Source organism: Hyaena hyaena, unplaced genomic scaffold (assembly GCF_003009895.1).
Source record: "Hyaena hyaena isolate Hyena2069 unplaced genomic scaffold, ASM300989v1 scaffold_1481, whole genome shotgun sequence".
Taxonomy (NCBI): domain Eukaryota; kingdom Metazoa; phylum Chordata; class Mammalia; order Carnivora; family Hyaenidae; genus Hyaena; species Hyaena hyaena.
This window is the reverse complement of record NW_024082115.1, coordinates 178241-190717: the sequence shown is the minus strand read 5'-3', so window position 1 is coordinate 190717 and position 12477 is coordinate 178241. Positions and strand designations below refer to the sequence as shown.

The following is a 12477-nucleotide window of genomic DNA, read 5'->3' as shown; positions in this document are numbered from 1 at the left end:
CAACTAAGGCACCCAGGTATCCCATCAATTTATTTCTTTTATACCTGTGTGAGCCCAGTCTCTCTCTTTTTTAAAAATATTTTTATTTATTTCTAGGAAAGAGAGAGAGACAGCGTGAGCAGGGGAGGGTCAGAGAGAGAGGAAGACACAGACTCTGAAATAGGCTCCAGGCTCTGAGCTGGCAGTCAGCACAGAGCCCGACGCTGGCCAAACCCACGAACCGCGAGATCATGACCTAACCGAAAGTCGGACACTTAACCGACTAAGCCACCCAGTCTCTTTTTAAACTCTTTCTCTTTGATTCTAAACTACTGTCAAACATCCTCAAGACTTGTTTGTGATAGGAAGCTCAGATTGCATAGTCAACTGATATTATGGTATTTTTTAAAAGGAAGAATAATCATCTTCAGAAGAAACGTAGAGTTGCTCCAGATTTATGGTTTTGGGGATTCTCCTATTTGAGCTTATAGAAGGCTCCATATAATGTCCTATTTACCAAAAATGTTTTAAGTGTAATTAGATCTATCCATTCAAAAGACCATAGTGGAAAAGTAGTTTTTTTCTGCGGCCTGGACTTGTTGCAGAACTTTCTTTTCCTCAAATTTGTCAAATTTACTGGTGATTCAGGAGATTAATCAAAGTAGCACACTTATCTGTGGTATCTGTTACCTCCCAAATACATAAAGACTGACTTTGTGTTGTACTATTTTTTCATGATAGATGGTGAGAAATGCAGCAACTCATTTTTCACTGTAGCAAGGATTCCATCCACATGCTTGTACCCCTAGAAATTTCAATGAAATCAAAGAATCCTGAATTTTTGTAGAATTATTCTCTGGGTTGCTTTAGATACTAAGGAATCTAAAGTATTTGCTACTCCCTGTTTATCAGTTTCAATCATCAATAGTGGACCAATGGGATATTTTGCAGAATGTTGAGATTGTCAACGTCTCTACAAATTGTCTCCTGCAGGCCTTGAGGTAAGAATGTGAAGGTGTATTCTTGGCCTTCTCTGGTAAAATAAAACTTCTTTTTTTGTCCTTATACATTGATATGGGAATATACACTAGGCAGATCAATAGCTGCATATTAGCTGTCAGAGACTATGCAGATTTACTCAAGTGAAGATATTTCACCTGGGAAAACAGCTTCAATTATATTCACTATCTGAGTAAGCTTGTGATATTCCAGTCATCCTCCAATATCTACCCAACAAATTTCTTCACAAACCAATGTTATGATTACGGTGAACATGTAATAGATATTATCCATCCCTGCGTCTTAACAAGTCTTCAGTGTTGGCAGTAATCTTTGAAATTCCTTTGGGGATGTAACATTGCTTCTGAATTACTATTTTGATAGGTATGCAAATTCCAGGGGCTTTCATTTTAGCCCTTCCTACTATGGACCTTACCTTATGTGTCAGAGTCAGTTTAGGTATTCTACCAGTTTCCAAGTATGTCTATTTTAATTATACAGTCAGGGACTGTTGAAAAAAAAAAAAAAGATGGTGAGTCTGTGTACTTATTAAGTCCACTATCATTCAGATTTTGGTCAAGACACCTTTTATTGGGGTGCCTGGGTGGCTCAGTTGGTTAAGCGTCCAACTTCGCTCAGTTCATGATCACACGGTTCATGGGTTCGAGCCCCATGTTGGGCTCTGTGCTGACAGCTAGCTCAGAGTCTGGAGCCTGCTTCAGATTCTGTGTCTCCCTCTCTCTCTGACCCTCCCCTGCTCACGCTGTTCCTCTCTCTCTCTCAGAAATAAACAAAACATTAAAAATAAAGACTCCTTTTATTACCTTACCACTATAAATCTCCATTTTGCCTCATGGGGCACAGTATCGTTTTGAGGCCCCAAGAAATTATTGACAGTTCACCATGTTTAGTAATCCCCAAAAAGTCTAGATGATTACTTTTTCCATATTCACCTAGAGGTTTTTCAGTTACATAGTTCAAAGTGTGTTCTTGTAGGCCTCCCATCTGTTTCATTTCTAGGAAAGCTATGTCACTGTCAGAGATCCCTGAATGCCAAAATTTTTTTATTACTGACATATCTCTGTTGAACTTGATGGCAAACATGCTCATCTTGTTTTTGGCAGTTAAGTGTTGTTGCTTGGTCTCCGTCACTCTGGAAATACTATTATCTTCAATGAAATGAGGAACCCATCTCAACTGCCATATCTTGCATTGTCATATCTGGTTAAATAAGAAGAGGAACCACAGAGATTTAAAAGGATAAGGACACTATACTTAGTAATGTAATTGACAGTGCATAATGAAGGGAGCATCTTCTAGGTTGTCTTGGTGGGTAGTTATATAGATCACACATTAATCCACTCCAAAACTCCCATCTCTCTAGGCTTTGAATTCATACTCATCATTCAAGGGGAGCACCAATATCTCATTCTCACTAAACGTAGCCATTAAATCCTTATTTCAGTCAACCAAGCAAGTAAGATATTTGCTTGATTTTGTGTTATATTCCATCCTCCCATGTATATTACCCAGAGTTCTGCTGAAAACTATTAGCACAATCTTGTAATCATTTGGAGTATAAACTATTTCTTCTTGGGTAATACCATGTAACTGATACCTAGAGCATACCCTTACAAGACATCTGCCCCAGGTGAAGTTACCAGTTTTCATGCAAAGGAAGAGTAGTCTACTCAGACACAGGAATGCAAGCTACTTCCATTAACAAGGGACTTTCATTGTGTCTCAGAGGTCCAAGATGTTCAGTTTCATTTGTGTTCACTAACACAGAAATCCTCATTCAAAGTTTTAAGGGCCTATTATTTTCAATCAGTGTTCCTATATTCACATGTACAATTTGGGAAGAATGTGAATTTAATGATGCTCTAATACTTCAACCTGCACAACTAAATTTAGATTTTAGTTTTTCAATAATATCAATTCATAAGAGAGATCTTTTGCTATTGTTGTTGTTTCCCTGTAAGCATTCAAATATACTTGGGACTCAGGAGATTCTGCTCCATACTACAGTCCTTTTAGTTACCATTATTGCAGCTAAGTTCAGCAGCCATATGAACTTCCAAGGCACCGAAATTGGAACTTCATCATAAACAAGTACAGTGGTACCATGACTAACTGTGATGCCACTGCATGCCATGCATCATCAGTATATATTTTTCCATTGGCAAGTAGTTCAGCACCATATTCAAATCTAAGGAAAGGACTAAACATGTCCCCAAATCTCATCTTTGAATGTCTGTCTCCTGGGACTACTTCTGGTATTAATTCTGCATCAGTCAGGGTTCAGTCAGGACAAATGACACCAGTAATTTGGAGAGAGAAAATTCAATACGAAGAATAATTAACTAATACATTTAATTAAAGGTATTAACAGAGAACTTCAAGTATAGTATAGTGTAGTGTAGTGTAGTATAGTATAGTATAGTATAGTATAGTATAGTATAGTAGTAGCAAAAACAAAAACGTAGCCACTTCTGCTAAGGCTTAGGGACAGCAAACTAAGAACTCAGCAGGTTTATCTCACTCCAGGACTAAGAATCTAGTCCTTTTGGGCTGAGGTGGCTGCAATGGAAAATGTAGCTGCCTGGTTGTAAGAAATTTGCCAAAGGTTGAAATTCAGAAACGGTCTAGAAGAGTGGTCTGCCAAGTGGCTAGAAAAGACTTGCTAGAAGTCGTTGGGTTAAGTCGTGCTGGAAGAGGTCATCAAGAGGATGTAATAGCTGGTTGACCTGAAACCTGGAATCAGGCAATAGAAGACTCCTCACTCTATCCCGTCTTTGAAATTTATGTTCTGCCCACCATTCCCACAGTGGGAGCTGTTCTGAGATCATAGCCTTGAGAGATTAAGGTGTTGTTGAGACCATCCATATGGTATACATGACTAAACCCAGATAAAGCCTTTATGCAAACTTTTAAGATTCTGGTAGACAGGTACAAAAATCTATTTGTCTTGTAGGTGCTCAAGATAAGACTCCTATGTATGTTCCCTTACCTGTTAAACCTGCTGCCTACCAATCTGGAGGGGCTTCCTCTTTCTTCCATCTCTCCATGCCCTCCATGTACAGGGACCTGTTTGTGAACCAACAAAATGTCACAAAGGAATATCCAGGTAGGTGGTTGGAGAGTGCAAGACATAGTTCTGTGATGGATATGATGAGTAATACTGAACACACACACACACACACACACACACACACACACACAGCAATTTGCTGGTGACAAAACAAAAACTGCACACTGGAATTCAGGAATGAAAACCCTTTCTTCTACTACCGCTTTGCAATGTCCCTCCATTATCCTCTACTAACAGTAAGCTGGCTGACAAAGGAGAGAGGTTTACAGAGTCCTGATCCAGTATCATAAAGCAAGAGAAGGGTAGATTTGGAGTTGAGGTGACTGAACTATAACTATTGCAGAGAAGACGACAAGTACAGTTTTGGGCATTGAGACTGAGGTACCTTTAAGACACTGAGGTAGATGACTAGAAAATGTTTAGGTATGGTGTTTCAGAAATATTTTGGTGTTTTAACATAGACGTAATTGTTATCCATATGAATGAGATGCTAGAGGAGAGCATGTAGAGTGAATGCTAGTGGGCTAAAACAAGAGTTAAAGCAAACACCATTATTTGATAGGTGGTCAGAGAAGATGAGAAGCCCACAAAAGAGATCTAGAAAATGTCAGATTAGGGCAATAAGTTCATAGGAGCCTAAAAAGTAAGTGTTTATATAAGGCACCTGGGTAGCTCATGCGGTTGAACATCCCATTCTTGATTTTGGCTCAGGTCATGATCCCAGGGTTATGGTATAGAATCCCATGTAGGGCTCCATGCTGAGTGTGGAGCCTGCTTGAGACTCTCTGTCTCTGTCTCCCTCTCTGTTTCTGTTTCCCTCTGCTCTCTCCCTTATTCTCATTCTCTCTCTCTTAAAAAAAAAAGTAAACGTTGATAAAGGAGAGATAGATCACCAAAGTAAAATCAACTAGCAAGAAAAGACATGAATAAAGGCAATATATATTCCTGATTTAAAACAGACTGACATAAGATAAATCCAAGTTTTTTTTTAATTTGAAGAGATGATTATTTTGAGAAGTTTGAAAAGAAAAAGACACACATGAAGCAGCAAGCTGGGGACAAATGAATGATCAAATGATATAATCTAATTTTTGCATAAGAAGAGTTTGAACATTTTTTAGCCCTGCATGTGTCCTTTGCTTGGCTCACATTATGTTGTTTAAAAAAATGTGACTTTGAATATCTCTGAAGGGGAGACATGAGTTCCCTATTATCTTTTATGCATCTTGTAACATTTATTTACATTACCTGCCTTTCTCCTGCGGGCATTTTAGAATACTGACATTTGTAATGCATGTTTCTTAAATTTGAATTAATGGAGATTATTAGTTATACTTCTAGAAAATCAATTTATAGTATAATGGATATGAAAAACATGAGAACTAAAAAGCAACTTTGAAATAGTTGACTTTCATGCCTTCATTTAATAGTTGTGTCTTAAAACCAGTGTTCTAAGAACAACAAAGATAAATGACTTCTTTAAGATAATTTGGCCAATTAATGGCAGATATATGGTTACAGCTGAGGCTCTTATCCACTACACCGTTAGGAATACCGCCACAGTCTACATGGTCCCTTCTATTCCCATCCTGACACTGTCCTTAGTATCTGGTTTCAAAACAAAACAAAACAAAATAACAACAGTAGGTCAAAGAGAAAGCTTATAGGAAATAAAACCCTGCCCTTCAGGAATTGGCTAGAATGTAATTTCACTGTTTTTCTTTTCAACCAAGAGATTTTTCCTATGTTTTATCTAACAGGTTAAAGCTCTGACTTGGAGTTTGCTAGCCCTGGGTTTTAAAGTCAATGGTATTGCTGATTTCCACCATACTTTAGAAAATTTCTTGGTATACATCTTCTTTGAGCCACTGAAATGGTGCAGTTAGTAGAAACAGCATCCTTTAATCAATGAAATTGCCCCTCATCTTTCACTAACAGAGGTAAGGTAAGAATGAATGAGATAATCTTGGCACATTGCATTGAGATTTTTAAATGCTGCAGTAGAAAGCAAAATATCAGTAATCTCAATTTTCCTCTTCTATTTCCAAGGAATGCATAAGTTTTCAGTGTTTCAGTACATAGGAAACCAAGGAAATGAATAGCAACTACAGAAAACTGAGGAGAAGACTTAAGTTGCTTTTGTAATAATTTTCAGGAAGACAAGAAGGAAGTGAAAATACCTGTTACCAATGGCGAATGACTGCTTTTTCTGCCAAGTCTTACTGAGATCCAACTTTCCCCTTTACATGCCTCATTTTTCGTATGTAATATAGGGACACTAGAGCATGGTAGTTAAGAATAGATTTCTATAGAAAGACAGATTTGGGCATAATAGCAAGGTGAAATGTATTTTACCTCTTGCTATCAGTGAAAACTTGAGTGACAATTTCCCTAAGGCTTGGTTTCCATCATTATCAAACAGAAATAAAATAATTCCTAATTTATGAAACCAGTGTAAGAAATCAATGAAAAATGCATATTAGGTTAGCAAAGTGCCTGGTACTTCATAAGCATTTAACGAAAGTTAGTTATTATTTACTATTATTACTGTTACTACTACGAGTAATAATGATACAAGTAATAGTGAAAATAACAATGTAGTCCTTATTATGTCACCATTCTGTATAAAACTCTTCAATGACTTCATTCTGCTCATGAAAGAAACTTAAAATTTAATAGTGTGTATTCAGGGTCATGGGATTAGTCACAGACAGAACACAACACATACAGATACAGACACACATACAGAAACACACTTTATACCAGATCTACGTTGGCTTGCTCATCCTTCCCAGCACATCAAGTTGTTTTGTACCTCTGTGGTAGTTGTTTCTACTATTTTTTCCACTTACTAAGAAAGCCCTATCTCTGTTGTTATTTTAATGAAACCCCAGTTTTCCATCAAAGCACCTTTTATAGAAAGCATTTCTAGTCTCTAAAATAATAGCCTTCTTCTTCATTCTTACATGGGTCCATTGTTTGGAAGTTTGCTTTATCCATTAAATTTCAAGCCTTTAGGACCATGACCTGTACCATCTTTATCTGCACATCACACAACATTGGGGTGACACTTAGAATCTGTGAAAAGAGCAAGTAGATTTTCTCTTTGGATCAAGAGGGCAGTCCATCTCTGCCTCACTGGCTGTTTACTGCCCCTTTGATTGTTTTCTTAGTTGACAGTGTGGCTGGTTATCTCTCCCACCTGATTGTAGTTTGGCAGTGGATGTGATACTGTGTGATTTATGACCATGCTCTGAGGACAAAGAACATTTGTCCTTGAGAAGGGGAGGAGAGATGCAGCATCATATGAAAGCTTTCAAGGCTTGCAAAGCAGACTTCATGTTTTAATCTGGAAATTTATTAGCCACGTGATACTGAATATGTTCCTTAGCCTTCCTGAGCCTCTGAATCTCTCCCTGGCAAGAAAGAATAGTTATTTTTACATCACAGAATTCAGTAAAAGATTGAATGAGATAAAATGTGAAGCAATTTGTGCAAATCTTGGCACTCAACACATTATACTCAATGCAAAGTACTTTTCCCCTCTTTCCTCCTGAGAGGTATCAGGATATAATTTATCACTGCAAGAATAGATTCTTATCCATCTTATAGATAAGATATTCAAAACATGGAGTGTTTTTAAGAATATGGGTCACTTGATAATTGAAAAGGACCAAGTGTACAGATGATAAACTAGAATTGATAGTGAACACAGTGTTCATAAGGCATAAAAATAGCATTGAACAAGTGCTCATTAATCTCTTAATAATGTCAGTCACAGAATCAGAGGTGAGTAAGATTAAGGTGTCAACCTTGTGATATGGTTCTTTTAACTTCTAAGTTCTTGGATTTCAAGTGACACAAAATCAATTGAAGTCTGACAGCTGTTTGGTAAGCTATGTAAAATGAATTTGGTGAGTCAGCTGACTCCTAAAGGCTAATGTCTTCAAAGTAGCGGATATGTCTGATAGCTCTGATTTGTCACCAGTTATTGTGAGCTATTTTAGCAATTTGGCTAAAAAAAGATAGGGGAGATTCTATTACTGAGTAACACTGGTCTGAGAAGATTTTTCTTCTCTCAACAAAAATATAAAAGCATTGAATTATAAACTGCATTAAATATTAATAAGGTACACAGTTATATTACAAACAAGTATAACAGTATACCCTGATCTTTTTCGGTTATATCCTTTCTGTTAGTCTACATTAGGCATCTGCAATACAATTCTATTGTATCTCTTCCCAGAAACATGCCTTCTTAGTTTTCATAGTCTTCTTGAGTCCTGCTGCGGATCAAATCATAGCTGGACAATTTCTCAGCCTTTCTAATCCATTCTAATTAAAGCAACAATTATCATTTCCCTAAATTATTTTAATCAGATTACTCCCTGCACAGGAAACCATTGTAGCTCTTAATTAGCTCTTGAATCAAACTCTTCAGCATCTGCCCCAAGGCCATCAACTCCTGTTGCTCATTTTACTGGTTTTATTCCATGGTGCACATATTCAGATAGAATAAACCTTCTTTTCATCTAAACACACCTAGTCACTTCTGTCTCTGAGTTTACAGGCTTCTTTTTGTCCCTTTTGAGAATGTACTCTTTTACATTACACTAAGTTGTGTGGCCCTCCTCCTTCAAGATTTTTCCTCCAAATTCCCTTCTCTGATGAACTCTAACTTGTCTGGTTATCTAGATTCTGTTAAATCCTTTCACTTCAGCATTTCATTAGCTTTTTGGGATTGAGTTTTATAGGGTTGAGAACTTAGCTTAAAAAATTAAACATTCAATACATTTTAGCTATAATGTGTAAACATATAAATTCATGTATAAACATATACATAAAATGTATAATTCTATTATATATAGTAATGCATAGTATAAAGCATAATATAATAAAGTAGTTTGTATTAAATATTATAACATGATAAATACATAGTATTTATATAAATATATACATCTATCCCAGGCTTTCTGTCTTTAAGCACTTTAGACATATATTTACAAAATGAACACAGCTCTAAAAGGCAGATTCTTTTCTTGTAGTCATTCTACTGATAATAAAAATGAAGCATGGAGAGGTAAAATAACATGCCCGAAGTAATTGGCTGGTAAAGATCGAGACTGAGTGGATTCTGAAGCAGCCCATCTGGCTTCAGATATGTACTGCTCATCACCAAACTCTAAGATAGCTGCATTAGCTTACATTCATGCATGGGTTTTCTCTGTTGGAGGTTTAATGTCTTAGTTATATTTGCTCATTTAACTCCCATATATGACTGACAGAACCCAGAGGTCAGAAACTTTACAGATTAGTCACATATCTAGAAATATGCTTTCCACAGAGTAGAATCTCATAACATTGCTGCCTACCCCACTAGCTAATATTTCAGGAGGGTTTGTTTTTTCTCATGAAATGTTGGACTAGTGTTTAATTTTTTAAGTAGGTTTATTCCAAGTTTAAGACAGCCAGAAAGTTGGAGCTCTATAAAACTCCGAAGGAGATGTTTTATTCATTGACTGAACACTGCATGTTGAACATTGGGCCAATCCCTGGAAATACAACTGGGAATTTGATGAAATAGCTATCCCATTGGAAGAGATGGATCTTAAAACCAAAAAGGCAAATATTTAAATTTTTGCTATGAAAATATACTCATTTATAATACTAATTGTACTTTTATTATACTACTCATAAGTACTCTTAAGTAGACCTACAGGGAATTATGAGACTGTGTGATAAAATGATTTGGTTTAGTTTGGGGGAATCAGAAAAGTGTAATTTGAGAAGGCCACATTTAAGGCTCCAGGGATCATTGGAAGTTGACCAGGTAGGTGTGGAGTAGAATTATGGACAAAAGAACAGCATACAAGATGGGTTCTAAGAGGATTAGGGACTGGCAACTGAAAAGCTAAAAAAGGAAGCCAGAATGGCTGTATTGCTGTGACTAACAGGAATACAGAATGGGATGAGACCGGAGAGCTGGAATGGGGCCAGAAGACAGTATATGAACCATGGGGGCATCTGTGTTTTGCACCTTACAACCCTTTCGCTGTGTCTTTGTCTTTTCTCACAGGATAGCTCTCTCAGCCCCCAGGGCTTTCCATATCCTCTCTCTAACAGCTCTTGTGAAATGACAAACTTTTCAGTAGTGACTGAGGAGGCTTAAAGTGTAATACTGTCCATGGTCCTTGTATTACAAGAAGCAGAACCTATCTTTTGTCCCAGACAAACAAATGAAGGTATAATCACTGTCTTTTACTCATTGACCATTTAGATACACGGGCAGTAGAGTAGTTATTTTGGAAGTAGTAAGACTGACGTCATACCAGTAGGCAGCTACCTACCTGCCCTTCTAAGCTTGGTAATTAGAAGAAAAGAATTTTCTCTCTCTCTAGTTCTTGTCCTTTCGGTGTTTCATCGTTGCCCGTCATTTGAGGGTGAAGGGCCTGGGGGATAAGAAGGATGTGCGTGTGGCATGTAAGAAGACAAGTAAAGAATTGTTAATTTTGTGTGTATGTGTGCATGTGCATTAAGGAAAAAGGTGATTCTGTTCCAATAAATTTGGTATGTAATTCTTTAACTGGGTGGTCAGTCATTCTCTCCCATAAATAAGTCAAAAATGTACAAAAATAATCCTGCATTTTTTCTATGGTTTTTCATTTAAAGAAAACACATTATCTAGATCTTTCTTCACATATCATGAATCATGTGGTGCTTGAATCTGCCACTTCAAGCCTTGATTAATAATATGCCTAATTGCTTTCCTTTTCCTTCTCACAGCTCGCAGATGCAGTGTTGTAGATGTGACTGAACCACATTGACGGTATTTATGCTGCAAACAAATGGTGTTACAGTCTGTGGATTTCTCCTCTTTGATCCAAATACCCTAAAGATAAAGCACAATTCTGAAAATTTATCTGTGTTTCTACTCTAGTCTCTGCTGCCTTCTTAATTTTTATACAAGCACATTTGGGATTTGAGCCCATCTAAAGGTGCACTTGAGGATTGTAGCTCATTTCTGTATAGTTCGCATGATGAGGAGCTTAGAAAATCAAAGCTTTGAGAGAGATATTTGGGACATGCACTGCTTGCTTTGAGAAGAACAGTCATTAATATTGTTGTTCTTCATGCTTTTTGGTCTTGTAAGGAGTGTAGCTACACATTTGGAGTACACGTTAATACATCAGATTTTAAAATACCCATTTGGAGGTTTTGCTGCTCCTAAACAATTTTATTTTTTACTTTTGCTAGTGTTTGCCTTCGCTAGCTTGGGATATAAGTACTATGTCTTCATTAGTTCATGCCCATTTGCTATTCAGTTCAGTGGCCTCTGGGATTGGAGCATGTGGAAGAAGGATTCTCTCACAAGGTACACAGTATGAGGAAGAGGCAGATTCTCTGATATCCGAGGTGAAGTCATGCTCTTCACAGGTAACACCTGCTGGGGGAAATGTTTTCTGAGGGAGATTTCAGTTGCACAAGTCCTATTAACCTGAACTGACATGGAGCAGATGGGGAGAGAAACAATGAACAATGAAAGTTAACTTTCAAGGATGGTGTTTGCTGAGCAAAGTTTTACTTGGGGATGAGGAATGTTTAGTAGCATCAGGGAAATAAAAAAAATAATGGATTTTGGATTTTGAGGGTAATTCAGGGTATTTTTTATCATTTTAAAATTTAAATCATTTATTAAAGTATTCATTTGATAATGTATTAAATTATGTGCCGGGTGGCTCAGTTTGGTTAAGCATCTGACTTGGGTCAGCTCATGATCTCACAGTTCATGGATTCGAACCCTGCATCACGCTCTGTATAACAGTTCAGAGCTTGGAGCCTGCTTCAGATTCTGTATCTCCCTCTCTCTGCCCCTCCCTCACTCACATCCTGTGTCTCTCTTTCTCTCTCAAAAATAAATAAACATTAAAAATTTTATTTAAAAATAAATAAATCATATGCTGGAAAAATTAAAAACATAAATAGCCAGATTCTTTTTTTTAAAGTTCATTTATTTATCTTTCATTTATTTATCTTGAGACAGAGAGACAGCAGGGGACGGGCAGAGAGAGAGGGAGAGAGGATTCGAAGCAGGCTCTGTGCTGACGGCAGAGAGCCCGATGTGGGACCAAACTCATGAACTGTGAGACCATGACCTGAGCTGAAGTCAGACACTCATCCCACTGAGCCCCTCAAGTGCCCCAAATAGCCAGCTTTTTGAAACTCCTTCCCTCCCATTCCTTCCTCCCTGTCCTCTCTGGTCTCTGTTTTTACCAAAGTTATAACATATACTCTTTAAGGTGTAAACTTTTTTCCTTATAAATTAATAGTTGTCTCATTTTCATATAAAATGAGTTCTATTTATCATTAATTCTATCCCAAATCCTGTCAGTTGTCTAAATCTCAATATA

General features: G+C 37.2%; 1 long non-coding RNA gene across 2 annotated transcripts; it reads left to right on the top strand.

The window, feature by feature from the left end:
• Nucleotides 1-933: 933 nt before the first annotated feature.
• Nucleotides 934-10941, top strand: LOC120225708. Of its 2 annotated transcripts, none has more exons than XR_005526870.1 (3): nucleotides 934-980; nucleotides 3953-4105; nucleotides 10853-10941. It is a non-coding gene; the product is annotated as an uncharacterized LOC120225708 (long non-coding RNA). The 2 variants fall into 2 exon arrangements; XR_005526871.1 differs by lacking the exon at nucleotides 10853-10941 and adding an exon at nucleotides 10146-10212.
• Nucleotides 10942-12477: the final 1536 nt, after the last annotated feature.